Here is a 15,360-nt window from a genome sequence, read left to right on the forward strand (position 1 = left end):
CCTGCCAAGGCTCCCACCCTTGCAAACTCCGAGAGAATGCTGAAATCTCTTTGGAGCTACTGCCTTTTTCTTTCCCTACTTTTAGCCTGGTCACCCTCTGGGTTATTTTTAGCCAGGGGACTCTGCTTGAGTCCATGTTCCTCAGTTCCTCACTGCTGCCTCTGGTAATCCTCCTCCTGATCTCTGGCCCTAATCCTACGCCTTCTCCTGAATTGGCCTCTGATCCCTACTGCTGTTGCTGATCCAACTGGGCTACTGATTGCTGCCACTGAGAAGCTAGGAGTTCTTGGAGCAGCTCTCTGGGCAACTGGTAAAAACAGGAGTGTATTTTCCTTAGGCAATGATTAGCCTCCTAACTCCCTCTCCACATGGCTGGGGAAACTAGTGTTTTACCTCAGGGGGGAAGGGAAGAAGGAAGTTACTCTTCCAAATAGGATGTAAATTGCAAGCATGATGTACTCTATGAAAGAGCAGTAACTTGCCTATTTCAAACAATTTCTACCATTCATGAATGCACTGATCCATTCACTTATCTTGAGATTCAGGGAGAGATTCATTTCCCTACAACCCTTTGCCATTTGGGCCTGCCCAGTCTCTAAGATTCATCCATTTTGAGATTCCTCAAACCCATGTTCTCCCTCATTTTGGGAAATCCCACAGTTCTGACAAAGGAATCTGAACAGATAGGGAAAGGAACTTTAAAGAGGCTGGAAGTGAACATTTTAAGCCTCTTCAGACTCCATTGTTTTATGAAAGTCTCCGTATTTTATTGTATTTTGCTGATTGTCTGCTTTAAGATTTAATTTTATTGTTTTAAGTTCATATATTAATCTGATCAATACTATTCTGTTACACTGAATCATTTTAATCTACTGTGTTTTAACTATTAGATATATTCTGTTACCTTCCCCCTATGACTACTAAAAAAAATATTGTAAAATATTGTAAAAGCCCATAAACAGCTTTTTCCTCCTTCCATTTTGCATTTGTTAATTGTCACATAGATGATGGATGGATTCAGCCTGGCTAACAATCTTTGGAGAATTGAATGAACTAAGAATTTAAATGGTAATTATAAGGGGTCTTCAGAAGTAATTTTAATTAACTAGTGGTTTCTGAATGGATTATTTTTTATATTTATAATATAAAGAATGTTGTATTAAAGGTAGAGGAAGAAAGAAATATTCCTACCAAGGTATTTATATGAAGCAGGAAGCCAAAAAGAGGTCCTGCAAAACTCTTCAGTTTAATTTACTTCCACCAGAACAATTTAGATTTCTTGGTGATGTCCTAGACCCAAATAAATTTTACTTTGTTTAAAAATAAATTTGCCATGGTTGAAAGATTTGCTACATCTGTAAAAATTGTGACAAATATCCATCAGTTCATAGTTTTTTCTTTTTTTTGTCATACAGCAACTTTTATGCAATATGATAGTGGGTTTGTTTGCTATTGTAATTAACTGGGGGGTGTATGGGGTGCTCAGGGAGGGGTAGTATCTTTGGTATGGAGGGCTTGTTGTGCCCTCCTAGGGCAGCTCTCCAGCCTCTGACCCTCTGACACCCAGATCTCACTTGTGGCTCCTAGTAGCTGCTAGCAAGCGGCAGTAGCCACACCCTGGGCAACGGCTTCAACAGGCCAGCTAAACCTTGTGAGGGTAGCCAGCGGGTCGTCGACCCCTGGTGAACCAGGGCTTTGCTCACCTAGCATGTGAAGACTGCTTCCGCTGAACAGATGGAAGAAACCACACACTGTACCAGAAGATCCAAAGTGAACTTTGGGATGTGGTGATTTGAACTGTGTGGAGTTGAATGTATTTGTTTTGTATGTATACTCTAATACCAAAGGGGACTTCCCCCTAACTGGCTTTTTGTCAATGCACCTAGCAATCATTGGTTTTATTCTTTTTCCTCTTATCCTCAAATTATTATAATTTCAAAGTTGGTTATGTTTACAAGATCCATTGGAGAGACTAGTCTTCCATGGATCTCAGGGTGGAATGTATAATTAAAAATCTGTTACCCTAAAAAAAAGAACTACATTTCCCAGGAGCCCACTGACTTCCTGTTCTTACATACTTCCTGTAGACAGGGAATATTAGGTGGCTATGTGGAGGATCCTGCCTCTTTATTTCCTGTCCTGAGCTTGGTGGTGGTAAGGCAGGTGTTTGAACTGGCTGATCAGCAATGAGCACATGGTCTTTATTTTGTATCCTCTTTATTCCTTTATTTCTAATGACCATTAATAAATCTCTTAAAATATAACATTTTATTATTTGAGATTAATTTTAATTCTTACAGGCCTGGCTCTCAATGCACTGAGTCACCAAGCTGCCCCTGCGGGAAGTGTTATTTTTCCTAGGGGAAGGAGGAATTGAAGGACCATAAGAGTCAGGATCTGTATCAATAGGAGAAGTTTGAGAAATCTTGAGCTCTTCAAAGGGGAGAAGGGCCCAGGCTCTGATGTATCAGTGGTTCTCAGAATATAATCATGAGCGGATGGATTGCTAATCTGATGAGGAGTGACTTGCCTGGATAGAATTGACTATTTGTCTATATACGCCTTGAGGCTTCTGAGACCTGGTAAATGGATCCACTTTCCACATCTTCCTTTGTCTTCTCAGTGCCTGTGAGCCAGCATTGCTTATCCTTGAGATTTTCCTGTTCTCTTTGAATCTTTTTTATTTGCTGTTTGAACTTTTGTCATGATTTTGCCTGCCAGATAAAGATAAACTGATTTTTTAGTGCACTTCCATGAGAGTTTGGTATAAGGAGTGGACAACATAGGGATTACAATAAAACCCACCAGACCAATTGCCCTAGATTTAACAACGAGCCTATATTTTACTCTGGTGATACAAAGAGAAGTTTTATTCCTCTCTTGTTAATCTATCTAACCCATAACTTCACATTCTAAAGTTTAGAGACTTATGAATATTGGCCTCAGGGAACATACAGATACATTTGTAACATTTATTTCAGAGGAGAGATGATTAGAGTTGAAGGCAGCAGTATGAGAAAATGAAGCAAATTTAAATTTTGATACTTGGGCAATATTTACTTTATTAAAAAATATAGTAAGTAAGATCGTAAAAAATAGGGGCAGCTGGGTGGCTCAGTGGATTGAGAGTCAGGCCTAGAGATGAGAGGTCCTGGGTTCAAATTTGGCCTCAGACACTTCCCAGCTGTGACCCTGGGCAAGTCACTTGACCCCCATTGCCTAGCCCTTACAATTCTTCTGCCTTGGAGCCAACACACAGTATTGTCTCCAAGATGGAAGGTAAGGGTTAAAAAAAAAGATCGTAAAAAATGGTTGGCCAAACATGAGATTGATATAGCAAAAGCACATTTAAATTCACAGTTGTCAGTAGAAGTAAGCCAATGTCAGGCGCCTGAACAGATAATAATAAATCAAACAGATAAAAGGTGCTATCTGAATGAGGTCCATTTACCTTATCCAACTTGCTAGTCGTTCTTGTCCTTCATTTTTGAAGAGGGCCAACGACATCATGAGGGTAAGCATTGACTTGCTTGTGAGTTGGATTTAAGTGAGCCAGAGTTTCATGAAGTCATCAGTCTTACTCTTTTCCAGAGCCGTCAAAGTCCAGTGGCAGGACAAAAGTCAAAATGACTCGGGATGCAGTGGATGACTGTGGCTTCTTTAAAGTCTGACCAAGCTCCAGGCATTCCACAATGCCTGCTTCAATCACTTTCATGGCCACTGGAGCAATTTTTTTTCTTATCCACATCTTCTGTCAGGAAGAGTCTTCATATGCTTGGGTTACATATCCCACCCTAACTCCACTGGTGGGCTAGTCTACCAAAATAGGGATGTGGCGGTTACATATTCTTCTTGGAGTGATGGGTAAGAGTTGAACGAGAGACAAACACCAAAAGTGGATGAGCAGCCATGCAAAGGTCTGGGCAAACCCTTATATTAGGGATGCTAGTCCTCCTTGAACACCCATATAACACCTAACTTTTTAGTAGAGAAATCAGGCTAAGGGATACCTGGACTATAAAGGCTGTGGTCTAGTTTGACTTAGGCTTATTGTGTTGCAGGAACATAACTATAGACTTAAATCTTGATATGGCAGCCCCCAAAGCTAATGTGATCTTAGGGTACATTGAAAACCATAATATCTAGCCCTAAGGAGGTAAGGGTCCCACTTTAGTTAGAAGATGTTTGGAGTACTATCTTCATGTCTGGGTACCATTTTAGGAAGGCTTAAGCTGGAGAGCCTTCAGAGGAAGATTATTGAGGATGATGAAATATTTCAAAATCATACTATATAGGGATCTGTTGAAAAATCTAGATGATATTCATGCAGATATGCAGAAAGGAAGCCTCAAGGGGGAACATAATAGCTATCTTATTGTATCTGAAGAGTTTCATTAGAAGGATTGTTTGCTTGGCAATAAGAGAGCTTTCTGTATAAAAGAACTTTTATGAAACTTTATAAGCTATTTAAACTGGTCATACAGAAGTGTGATAGTCTTCCTATAGCTATAGTTAGCCTGGAAGAGTAGATAGAGAGCAATTCCTTAAGGACAGGAAGATTTCGATTTAAGTCTTGCCTCTAATATTTGTGACTTTGGGGAAGTTACTTAACTTCTCAACATCCTAGGCAAATTTCTTTTTCTTCTTAAAAATTAAAAAAATTGTTTTTTAGTTGCATTAAAATTCTCTGGTATCCCTCTCTTTTCCTCCTTTCACTGCTCTAAGAGAAGTCATCACTTGATGAAAAAATGTATTTATAAACTATATCTTTTGTGTTTCTTTTTATCGGTTGTTTCTTTGGAGGTAGATATTCACAAGTTATTCTTCAAACATTAGTTCTGGAGTTGTATATAATGTTTTCTTGGTTCTACTCATTTTGCTCTTCATAATTTCATATAGATCTTTCCATGTTATTAAAAAAAATTAACCTGCTCATCACTTTGTACAGTGTAATAGTATTCCATCACAATGATAATGCTACAGGCCATTCCCCAACTGATGAATATCCTCTCAATTTCCTGTCCTTTGCCACCACAAAGAGAGCTGCTATAAATATTTTGGAACATAGAGGTTATTGTCCATTTCCCTGATCTCCTTGGGAAACAGACCCACCTGTGTTTTTTCTGGGTTTAAGGGTATAAACAATTTTATAACTTCCTGGGCATAATTCCAGACGGTCCCAGGCAAATTTCTAAAAGAGTACATTGCAGAACAGGCTCTCCTCTCTATTATTTAAAGGAGTAGTCTCACCAGAAAATTTTCATACCAATGAAATCATAAGTACAGTTTAAAACACAAACAAGCAACTCTATGTTAGAGTAAGAAATGTGCTGTTGGGTACTAGTAACTAAAAAAGACCAAGAGATTAAAATGAATGTATTAACAAAATAGACAGAGAACTTGCTAGGTGAGAAATGCAAACTGATGGAGATTATTTTGCATTTGTCCCGTTAGTTACATCATGTTTCAGTCTTATCAAAATGATAGATCCATTAGATTAGTTGAGAAAATCATGATTAGCTTCTAGAGTTACTATTTTTCAGGTCTAGTGGGAGAGTATGAATCCAGGCAACATTACAGATACATTTGGCACAATTACATTTTTTGGCTTTTATTTAGAAAAAGAGCCAGCAACAGTGGAAGGCAATAGTATGAGAAAATGAAACACATTTAAATGTCTACACTTGGGCAATACTTATTTTATTCAAAGAAAGATAATAAGCAGGACCCACAAAAAATGATTGGCCAAACATGAGATTGATGTGTCAAGAATACATTTAAATCTATAGTTGAAATAAGCCAGTTTCAGGATCCTGAACAGGTAATAGTAAATTAAACAAGAAGAAGGTTCTATCAGAATGAGATCCACTTACCTTATCCACTTAACTTCTCAACATCCTAGGCGAATTTCTTTTTCTTCTTAAAAATTAAAAAAAAATTGTTTTTTAGTTGCATTAAAATTTGTAAGTAGAAAGAAACCAGATTAAGGGATAATTGGACTATAAAGAGTCATAGCCCAGTTTGAATATAAGCAGATTCCTTTAATATATCTTCCATGGGGAATTATGTCACACTAATAATCCAAAGTACTGAAATTCTTTTTCTTTTTTCTTTTTTAAAGTGTAGCATTGTGGCCGGAACCAAACAATACAGTGTATGATCACAGATGACTCTTAGAACATATTGATGACCAAAATGAGAGGGAAAGAATGGGATAGTTTTGGTTAGATTAGGCCTGATTCAGGTTTAAGACTGTAACAAAATGAGACATTTCCAATCCATCTAACAGTCATCAAATAGTTTGACTTAGTCATAGAAGAAAAAGGATAAGTAAGGATACAGCATTGATTCAATTGCAGGTGACTTCTCAGCCTCTGTATTGGCTATGCTGTTCTGTTGGTCAGAAGCCTGAGGAAAGAGCTGTTGACTCCTCCTGTGCTGGCTTCTTGTATTTAGACTGCCAGGAAGCCATGTTAGTCCCCTTGTAGAAGAGTGTGTGTAGGAAACTCTAGAAATGTTTTTTCATTCCTCCCTATGAGATATATCTAGACAAACTCATGTGGCCACACATGGGCAAAGCAGAAACACACTTTACACAAGGAAAATCCAGCCTAGCCTATTGAAGCATAATCCTACTGGGGAAGGGTATGAGAATATTTCTCTTACAATATCGCTTTACCCTTCAGCCAAACTAGGGCACTTACTTTTTCTGTTTTCTCCTAGTTTTGTGTATTTCTCTTCCTGTTAGAAAAAGGATGATCTTGCTTGGGATTTGGGGGGTGATCTGAGTATTAGGCTGAATTTTCCTGATTTTTAAAGTGACAGGAAAACTGTGTCTACTTTGTATAACAAGGCAAGGGAAGTTAGCCAAGAGATGATGCTCAGGAATGTGAATGGAGCGTACCAAACCATAGAATTAGACTTCCTAATTAATTGGTTGACAGTGAATCTAGGGCTGCAGAATTAGGAAATGATCTCCAGTTTGAGTACTCAAGGAAATGAATTCCAAACTGATGTGTCATTACAAATCTTATGGAGTAGAAGATGCCATGTTCTTATGGAGCCACAAGGGGGACTATTATGGAGCTTTTGAACTTCAAAACCTAGAAAATATGCTCTGGTGGTCTGGAATGTATGAAATCAGGGGCTAAAAGGGAGAGAGGAGTTATATGCTAGAATCAAGCATCAGAAGGAGGGAGAAAGGAGAAGAAGGGAGAAAGATATTAGGAATGAGATAGGACAGATGTTGGCCGGGAGCCTAACTTAGTTCAAGGAGCAGAAAATTCCAGAAAGTTAAGTACTTAAGGTCCTAGTTCAATGTTCAGAGAGAGTTTAGAAACAGCGAAAGGCTCAAGGCCAAAAGCAGTGATTCCCTGGTTTGGTTTAGAAATATGGTTCCTGGAAGCTGCCTGGAATTAGCAAGGTTTAAGATTTAAGTTTGAATTCTTCATATGATATTGATCACAGCAGCTGGGAGTCCAGCCTCTAGATTTTAATTACAAGAAGAATAATAGTGCCCTTAAGGTATTATAAATGTTTTATGAATTAAAATGAAATGTGGACACAGTATAATTACAGAGATCTTTGTGTTCTATTTAGTATCAGTAATCTTCCAATGTATTTTTAGAAATGATAGCATGAGCAGCACAGTATGATACAAAGCAGTATAATTGCTTAATTTCTAGGGCTTCACTCTACATGTGTAAAGCCTGGGAACTTGTAAATTTCTTCATCTAATCCAAAGAATTTTGGCTAGAGTGGAATTGATTTTATGCTTAAATACATAAATGCACATTTATTTACTATAAATTTGATTTGTTGCTGTTGGTCAGTCATGTCTGACTCTTTGTGATCCCATTTGGGTTTTCTTGGCAGAGATACTAGAGTGGTTTGCCATTTCCTTCTCCAGCTCATTTTACAGATGAGGAAACTGAGGCAAACAAGGTTAAGTGATATGCTTAAAGAGTGGCAATAAATATTTTCATACAGGTTAAGTCCTTTTAAAAATAAAAAAAAATGATCTCTTTGGGATACAGACCTAGTATTGGAATCTATGGATCAAAGGATATGTACCGTATTAGAGCCCTTTCAGTGTAGTTCCAAATTGCTCTCCAGAATTGTTGGATAAGATCACAACTCCCCCAAGAGTGCATTAGTGCCCCAGTTTTCCTGCACCTCCTCCAACACTTACCATTTTCCTTTGCTGTCATATTGGCCAATCTCATAGATGTGAGGGGGTGTCTCAGAGTTGTTTTAATTTACATTTCTCTAATCAAGAGTGTTTTAGAATATTTTTTCACGCGACTGTAGATGGCTTTATTTCTTCATCTGAAAACTGCTTGTTTGTATCCTTTGACCGTTTATCAATTGGAGACTGACTTGTATTTTCATAAATTTGACTTAGTTCTCTATGTATTTGAGAAATGAGACCTTTATCAGAGATAGTTGCTGTAAACTTTTCTACTTGTTCTCTTTTTACTATCTATTTTTTTTTACCTTTTCCTTCTAGTCTTTTTTGCATTGGTTTTGTTTGTATGAAAAAACCACTTAAAAAATCAGATTTGGCAAACGCTATGGCAGGGGAATGGCTTCATAACTAAAGCAAAGGTAAGATGCCTTATGATACTAAATATTGACTATGCTTTAGCTGACATCAATGCCAGCCTGAGCCAATCCTGAGAAATGAAAAGGAATGTTCTCTTTGGAGCCTTTTCATCTGGCCCTTCAGCATTCTTCTTCTCTTTCTTGGTATCATCCTGTCATTTTCTCAAGCACCAATACTCTCACCACAGTCCTCAGGTCACTCCATCATGGCATTTCATAGGCCTAACTTTCTGGCACTATGCATTATGCTACAGATCTAATCTACTTCTCTTTCTCCCACCAAGATGCTTCTGACATCAGTCTCATTCACTTTAGCTGAGCAGTAAAGTAGAGAATAATTTGACAAAATGGCTCAGGTAAATGCTAACGACTGGGTAACAGCTCAAAGGACCCACCATTCAGTTGTGTTTCACTTGGCAGAAGACTTCTGGAGAATCGATGTAGTAACCCAAAGGGCTCCCTCTCTCATGATGGATTTGGGGGAGGGAAGGGAAGAGGGCAGACTTGTCAGAGAAGATTTACCCATGTTCCTTAAAAAATAGCACATAGGCCAGATCTTCACTGGAGAATGTAGTCATGCCAATAGTTTTGCAACTCTTCACAGGAAGATGGATGTAAAGGAAAATGGCATAGAAACAGCAGGAAGCACTAAAAATGATGAATGTTTTGACAAAAAAGACATTTGAGAACAGAAAACATGACTATGAATATGGAACATGAATTCATTTAACCCATTCTTTTCCTGGGAGTATCTGTGTGCTCAAGGAAAAGTGACTTTCCTGAGTAATTACATTTTACCAGTTAGGGATATTGCTGGACCATAGCTCACTCTTACCAAAACCATGGGGTTTTAAAAAATCTATTTTTTACTACTTTATATGAAGGATATGTAATTATTCACACTTTACAAATTAGAACCCTTATGATGGAAATAAATGGGAGAGAGTCCTTATTGCAAAAATAAATGGGAGAAAAGATCCTGGTTTTAGGGATAAGAACTTACTCTTTGCCAAAAGTTGCTGGGAAAATTGGAAAACAGTATGGCAAAAATTAGGTGTAGATCTGCCTCACACCTTATACCAAAATAAGGTTAAAATGGGTCTATGATTTAGATGTAAAGGGTGGCATTATAAGTAAATTAGGCAAACACAGAATAGTTTATCTGTCAGGTCTATGAAGAAGGGAAGAATTTATGACCAAACAAGAGATAGAGAACATTACAAGATGTAAATAGAATCATTTTGAATATATTAAATTTAAATTTTTTTTTGTACAAACAAAACCAAATGTAACTAATATTAGAAGGGAAACAACAAACTGGAAAATTTTAAATTAAAATTTCTCTGATAAAGGTCTCATTTTGCAAATATATAAAGAACTAAGTCAAAATTATAATAATGCAAGTCATTCCCCAACTGACAAAGGGTCATAGGATATGAATAGGAAGTTTTCAGAGGAGGAAAACAAAGCTATTAATAATCATATGTAAAGATTAAAATTTAGGGGAGATGGGGAGACTGAGGCATCTGAGGCAGGTAGAAATTAGTTTCTCTCTGCAAGGAGTATTATATTTTTTAGAGGTTTATTAAAGTTAAGGATTAAAAGAAAATACAGGATAAGAAAAAACACGTGTCTAGGCCAGAGGCCTAGACCTCACCTACATTATGGAAAGAGCCGTGTCTGCTCCAAAACAGAAGTCCAAAAAGAGCCAACCCTTCAAAAGCCTTTGAATCAACTTAAATACCTTCTCGATCTCGGCCCAGGTGAGATTACAAGGCATTCTGGGGAAGTGGAGCAAAGGCTCATGGGGATTGTAGTCCTGTATTCGAGTCTATTTTTTACATTCCCCCCTTTTATCGTTTGCAAAAAATAATTTTTTTCCAAAGGATCATGAAAACATAATCAATTTAAAGATTACAATAATTGAGGATAAGAGAAAGAAAAGAATAAAACCAAGAATTACTGGATGCATTGACAGAAAGCCAGTTAGGGGGCAGTCCCCTTTGGCATGAAAGTATGCATGCAAATAAATGTTCATTAACCACACCCAAAGTTCATTTTGTGCAGTTCGTGGTCTGGAGGCTTCTTCATGATGGCTTCTCCAACAGTTCAGTTTCTGAATTCAGGGAAGTAGCATCTTCTTTACCTAAAATTCTTCTCAAAAGGAATTTAAACTTTGCAATTTAAATAATGATCTGTAATGTTAGAAATTTTAGGCTTCTGGGAGAGGTTATAATATTGTAATGGCTAAAATTGTGGCTACAGGATTTATGTAATATTGAACAATGGCCACCAAGGAATTTACTTATGAAATTCCTAAAATGAAACACTCAAGTCAGAATGGAGTTTATGGAGGTTTAATCACACTGGAAGTAGAGAAAGGAGAGGGAGAGAAGGAGAGAAGAGAAAAGGGAAAGGGGCTACTCAACCTCTGACCAAGACCGAGGGAGTTTTAGGCCCAAAGGCCCAGGTGGAAAGAATCAGTCCTTAACTCACGTGACCGATCTGAAGGAAAGCTGTCTGCGGGCGTCCTCCCTCTCCAAGCTCCTAACACCCCCTCTCTAGCTCTCTCCACAGGAAGTCAGCGAATTCCAGAGGCTGTTCCCTACCTCACTTTCTGTGTCTCACAAATCCAATGGTTGGCTCTAGCTTGGCTTAGGACAGCCCAGGTGGGCAGTTAGTTATTTCTGATTTGTCATTGACTAGCGCATGCCCGTGTAGTGTGGGTGTGCACAATTTTTGGGTGCTAGTGTAAAAAATAGACTCGAATACAGGACTACAATCCCCATGAGCCTTTGCTCCACTTCCCCAGAATGCCTTGTAATCTCACCTGGGCCGAGATCGAGAAGGGATTTAAACTGAGGAAAAGGCTTTTGAGGGGTCTTTTGAACTGCCGTTTTGCAGCAGGAGCGTCTCTTGCATGATGTGAGGTTATTTTGCCTAGGCCTCTGGCCTAGGCACATGTTTCTTACTTGTATATTTTTAATCTTTAACCTTTAATAAACCTCTAAAAAATATAATACTCCTTGCAGAGAGAAACTAATTTCTACCTGCCTCAGTCTCCCCATCTCCCCTAAATTTTAATTGTTACAGATGGCGGCCTAATGGGAAAAAAAACTCAATCTTCTGATTTCTTTTCTGATCTTAAATTCAGTTTTAATAGCTAGTACCTAGAAATTTTTTTTTGAGCCATATCTCTCTGGCCAAGGTTTTCTACCCTCGCAAAGCTGCTACAGGCTCCGGACCTGCTGCCCACCCCACCTGGCTCGGCCCCGTCGCTTCCTGCCTCAGCCTGCAGCCCTGATTGTCCTCACCTGGTACCTGGTCCCGGCCTTGCCCACCCCCGCAGCCGCTCCAGCTCCTGGCCTCTCACCGGCCCGCTGCCTGCCTATTTCTGCGCCCCAACCCTCCAGCGCGACCCCAGCCGGCTCATCACCCAGATCCTTGGAGCAGATCGCTCAGGACTCATTGCGACCAGCTGGTAACAGTATTGGCCACGTGGGCGGAGGGGAGAGACCAGAGGGAAAGGAGAATGGGCAATTTTCCCTTAGGCTAAGCCTCCACGTGGCTGGGGGTATTGGCCACAGGGTGATCAGAGGGGAAAGAGAGAAAAGACTAGAGAGAAGAAACAGACTTTTCAAACAGAAACTTAATAGCAATGGGCTGTTTAAAAGGATTTTTGACTCTTCTGGCAATTTCATTGATTTTGCCTGCCTATCTGGGAGCAGACTCAGCCCAAAGATTCAACTTTAACTTTGGGGAGGAAAATGGGTGGCCCAGCGAACTGGAAGCCAGGCCCAGAGACGGGAGGTCTCTAGTTAAAATCTGGCCTCCGATGCTTCCCAGCTATGGGGCCCTGGACGGATCTCTTGAACCCCATAGTCTAGCCTTTAGTACTCTACCTTCGGACAATAGACATTTAAATGGATAATTAAAAACAAACAAACAAACAAAAAAAACCCAAGGAACTTTGAAGAGACTAAAGGCTATATTCTAAGGCATTTCAGACTCCAATGGTTTATAAAAAAATCTCTGTATTCTATTGCATTGTTTTGTTTAAGATATAACTTTGTGATTTTAAGTTCATATATTACTGGATTGAATATTATTCTGTGAACTGAAGGTTGATTGAATTTATTTTGAATGTACTGAGTTTTGAAATTCTGTTGTTTTTCCCCTATAACTGTGTTGAACAAATATTATTGTGAATAAGCCCATATATGAAAAAACAGCTTTTTTTCTATTTTGCTGAGGACAGATGGACTTCAGAACTGGTTATAATTGTATTAACAACCTTTGGAAAATTTAATGTGCTAAATACCTCAAATGATTTGATTTGAAGGGTTTTTTAAATATGATTTTTGGAATTTTTTTTAACAATCTGGTTATTTTTGCCTGCCCCTACCATGAGGTAAGGCCCATTAGCTGAAGTGAAATACATTTTATAACCCCCAACCTTCCCACATGTGAATGGAAGTTGGGCAGTTAATTTCAGGGCATTTGTACCCTTAAAAAGCCTCCAAAAAGGAGCACCCCTTTATTTATACTCTTCAGCTCACTACTTTACTTGCACCAGAATGATATATAGATTCTTGATTATGTTCTAAACCCAAGATGAGTTTGACTTTGTTTAAAAAAAAATATGTTTAAATACCAAGGTTGAAAGATTGCTACGTTTGTAAAAATTGTGACAAATGTCCATCAATTCATAGGGTTTAAAAATGTCATATAGCAACTTATGTGAAATATGAAAGTGTGTTTGTTTGCTATTGTAATTAATTGGGCTATTGAGAATTTTGGGGATTTTGATATCTACATATTTGTACTACTGTATTTTTAAAGATGAAAAAAAATTGTTAACCTTGTTCAATTCATTTGCCTTCTACTCACAGTGATCATGGCCAGATACAAAGAGGAAATGGATCTCATTTTTTGGTGAGAAAGCCTTGTATTTTATATTTTCTTAGCTGACACAGAGTGTCAATGATTATAAGCTACATTTTTGAATTTTTTAAAGCTCTTTTATTATTATATTTTTCTTGCATGTGCAATATACTTTTTCAGTTTTTTAATTATTTTTTCTCTCCTTTTTATATTTGAAGCACATGTCACCAGTATTAAGATTTTCTTTAACCTTTTGATTTTCAGGGCTACAAGTTTAAGATACATTTTCTATGCCCTAAAAAGCTTGTGACTATGAAAATGATTCCACTAATTATTTAAATAAATTATGGGACTTTGCTTAATGATTCTGTCTGATTCCAGGACAAGAGCTACACACAAGAGCCATTTCATAGGGCCAAAGAAAGGCCAATCTAGGATGGATTGATGCACTTCTAAGCCAATACAAAGGTCTTGAACCTAGTGTGAAGACTCAAGGTTACTATGTTTAACATGTGTTAAGACATAGGCTTTCCTTGTATCTACACTCACTCTGAAGATACTCAAAGATGAGTATCCCCAAACTTGGCTCCTACTTGGCTTCTATAATCTGGTCCCCTTTTCTGCCTCTCATAGTGTGGTACCTTTCTGTAGTCCTGGCACTGACTGGGTAAATGCATCATTACTTAGATCATTTTGATTGGGCCCTGATTGAAGGACCTGTTATAGATTTATTTTTCTTCTACTTGGAATTTTTACATATAAGACTTTGATAGTCTATATTTCCATCCAGAAATTTTTCTTTTCTTTTGGATTTTCTGATGTCTTTTTAATATCTCCTGCCAATTGATTCATATACCTCATACCTCAGCCATGCATCCCTAACTGATTCTGAATCTTTCAATCACCCACAACACGGGGGAATGTAAAAAAAAATCATTATTTAAATTGCAAAGTTTAAATTCCTTTTGAGAAGAATTTTAGGTAAAGAAGATGCTACCTCTCTGAATCCAGAACTGAACTGTTGGAGAAGCCACCATGAAGAAGCCTCCAGACCACAAGTTGCACAAAATTGAACTTTGGGTGTAGTTGATTGAACATTTATTTGTATGTATACTTTTATGCCAAAGGGGACTGCCCCCTAATGGCTTTTTGTCAATGTGTTCAGCAATTATTGGTTTTATTCTTTTTTCTCTTATCCTCACACTATTGCAATCTTTTAAGTTTATTATGTTTTTATGATCCTTTTGGGGAAAAATTAATTTTTCCAAAATGATCAAACGGGGGAATGTAAAAAATAGACTCGAATACAGGACTACAATCCCCATGAGCCTTTGCTCCACTTCCCCAGAATGCCTTGTAATCTCACCTGGGCCGAGATCGAGAAGGGATTTAAACTGAGGAAAAGGCTTTTGAGGGGTCTTTTGAACTGCCGTTTTGCAGCAGGAGCGTCTCTTGCATGATGTGAGGTTATTTTGCCTAGGCCAGAGGCCTAATACTCCTTGCAGAGAGAAACTAATTTCTACCTGCCTCAGTCTCCCCATCTCCCCTAAATTTTAATTGTTACACTAGACCAAGATGGAGACTTTTAAAATTCACACATATAAAAACATTTTAAATTCCTTTTGATTAGGGAAATGCAGATGAAACATTCTGAGGAACTACTGCACACCTATCAGATTGGCAAATATGTCAGTAAAGGAAAGTGACAAATATTGGAGGTGATGCTACAAAATTGGGACACTAATGTATTGCTGGTGGAGCTGTGAACTGATCCAACCATTCTGGAAGGCAATTTAGAATTATGCCCAAAGGGCTATTTGATCCAGTAATACCACTACTAGAACTGTATTCCAAAGAGATTTTAAAAATGGG

This window comes from Monodelphis domestica, chromosome 2 (assembly GCF_027887165.1).
Source record: "Monodelphis domestica isolate mMonDom1 chromosome 2, mMonDom1.pri, whole genome shotgun sequence".
Taxonomy (NCBI): Eukaryota; Metazoa; Chordata; class Mammalia; order Didelphimorphia; family Didelphidae; genus Monodelphis; species Monodelphis domestica.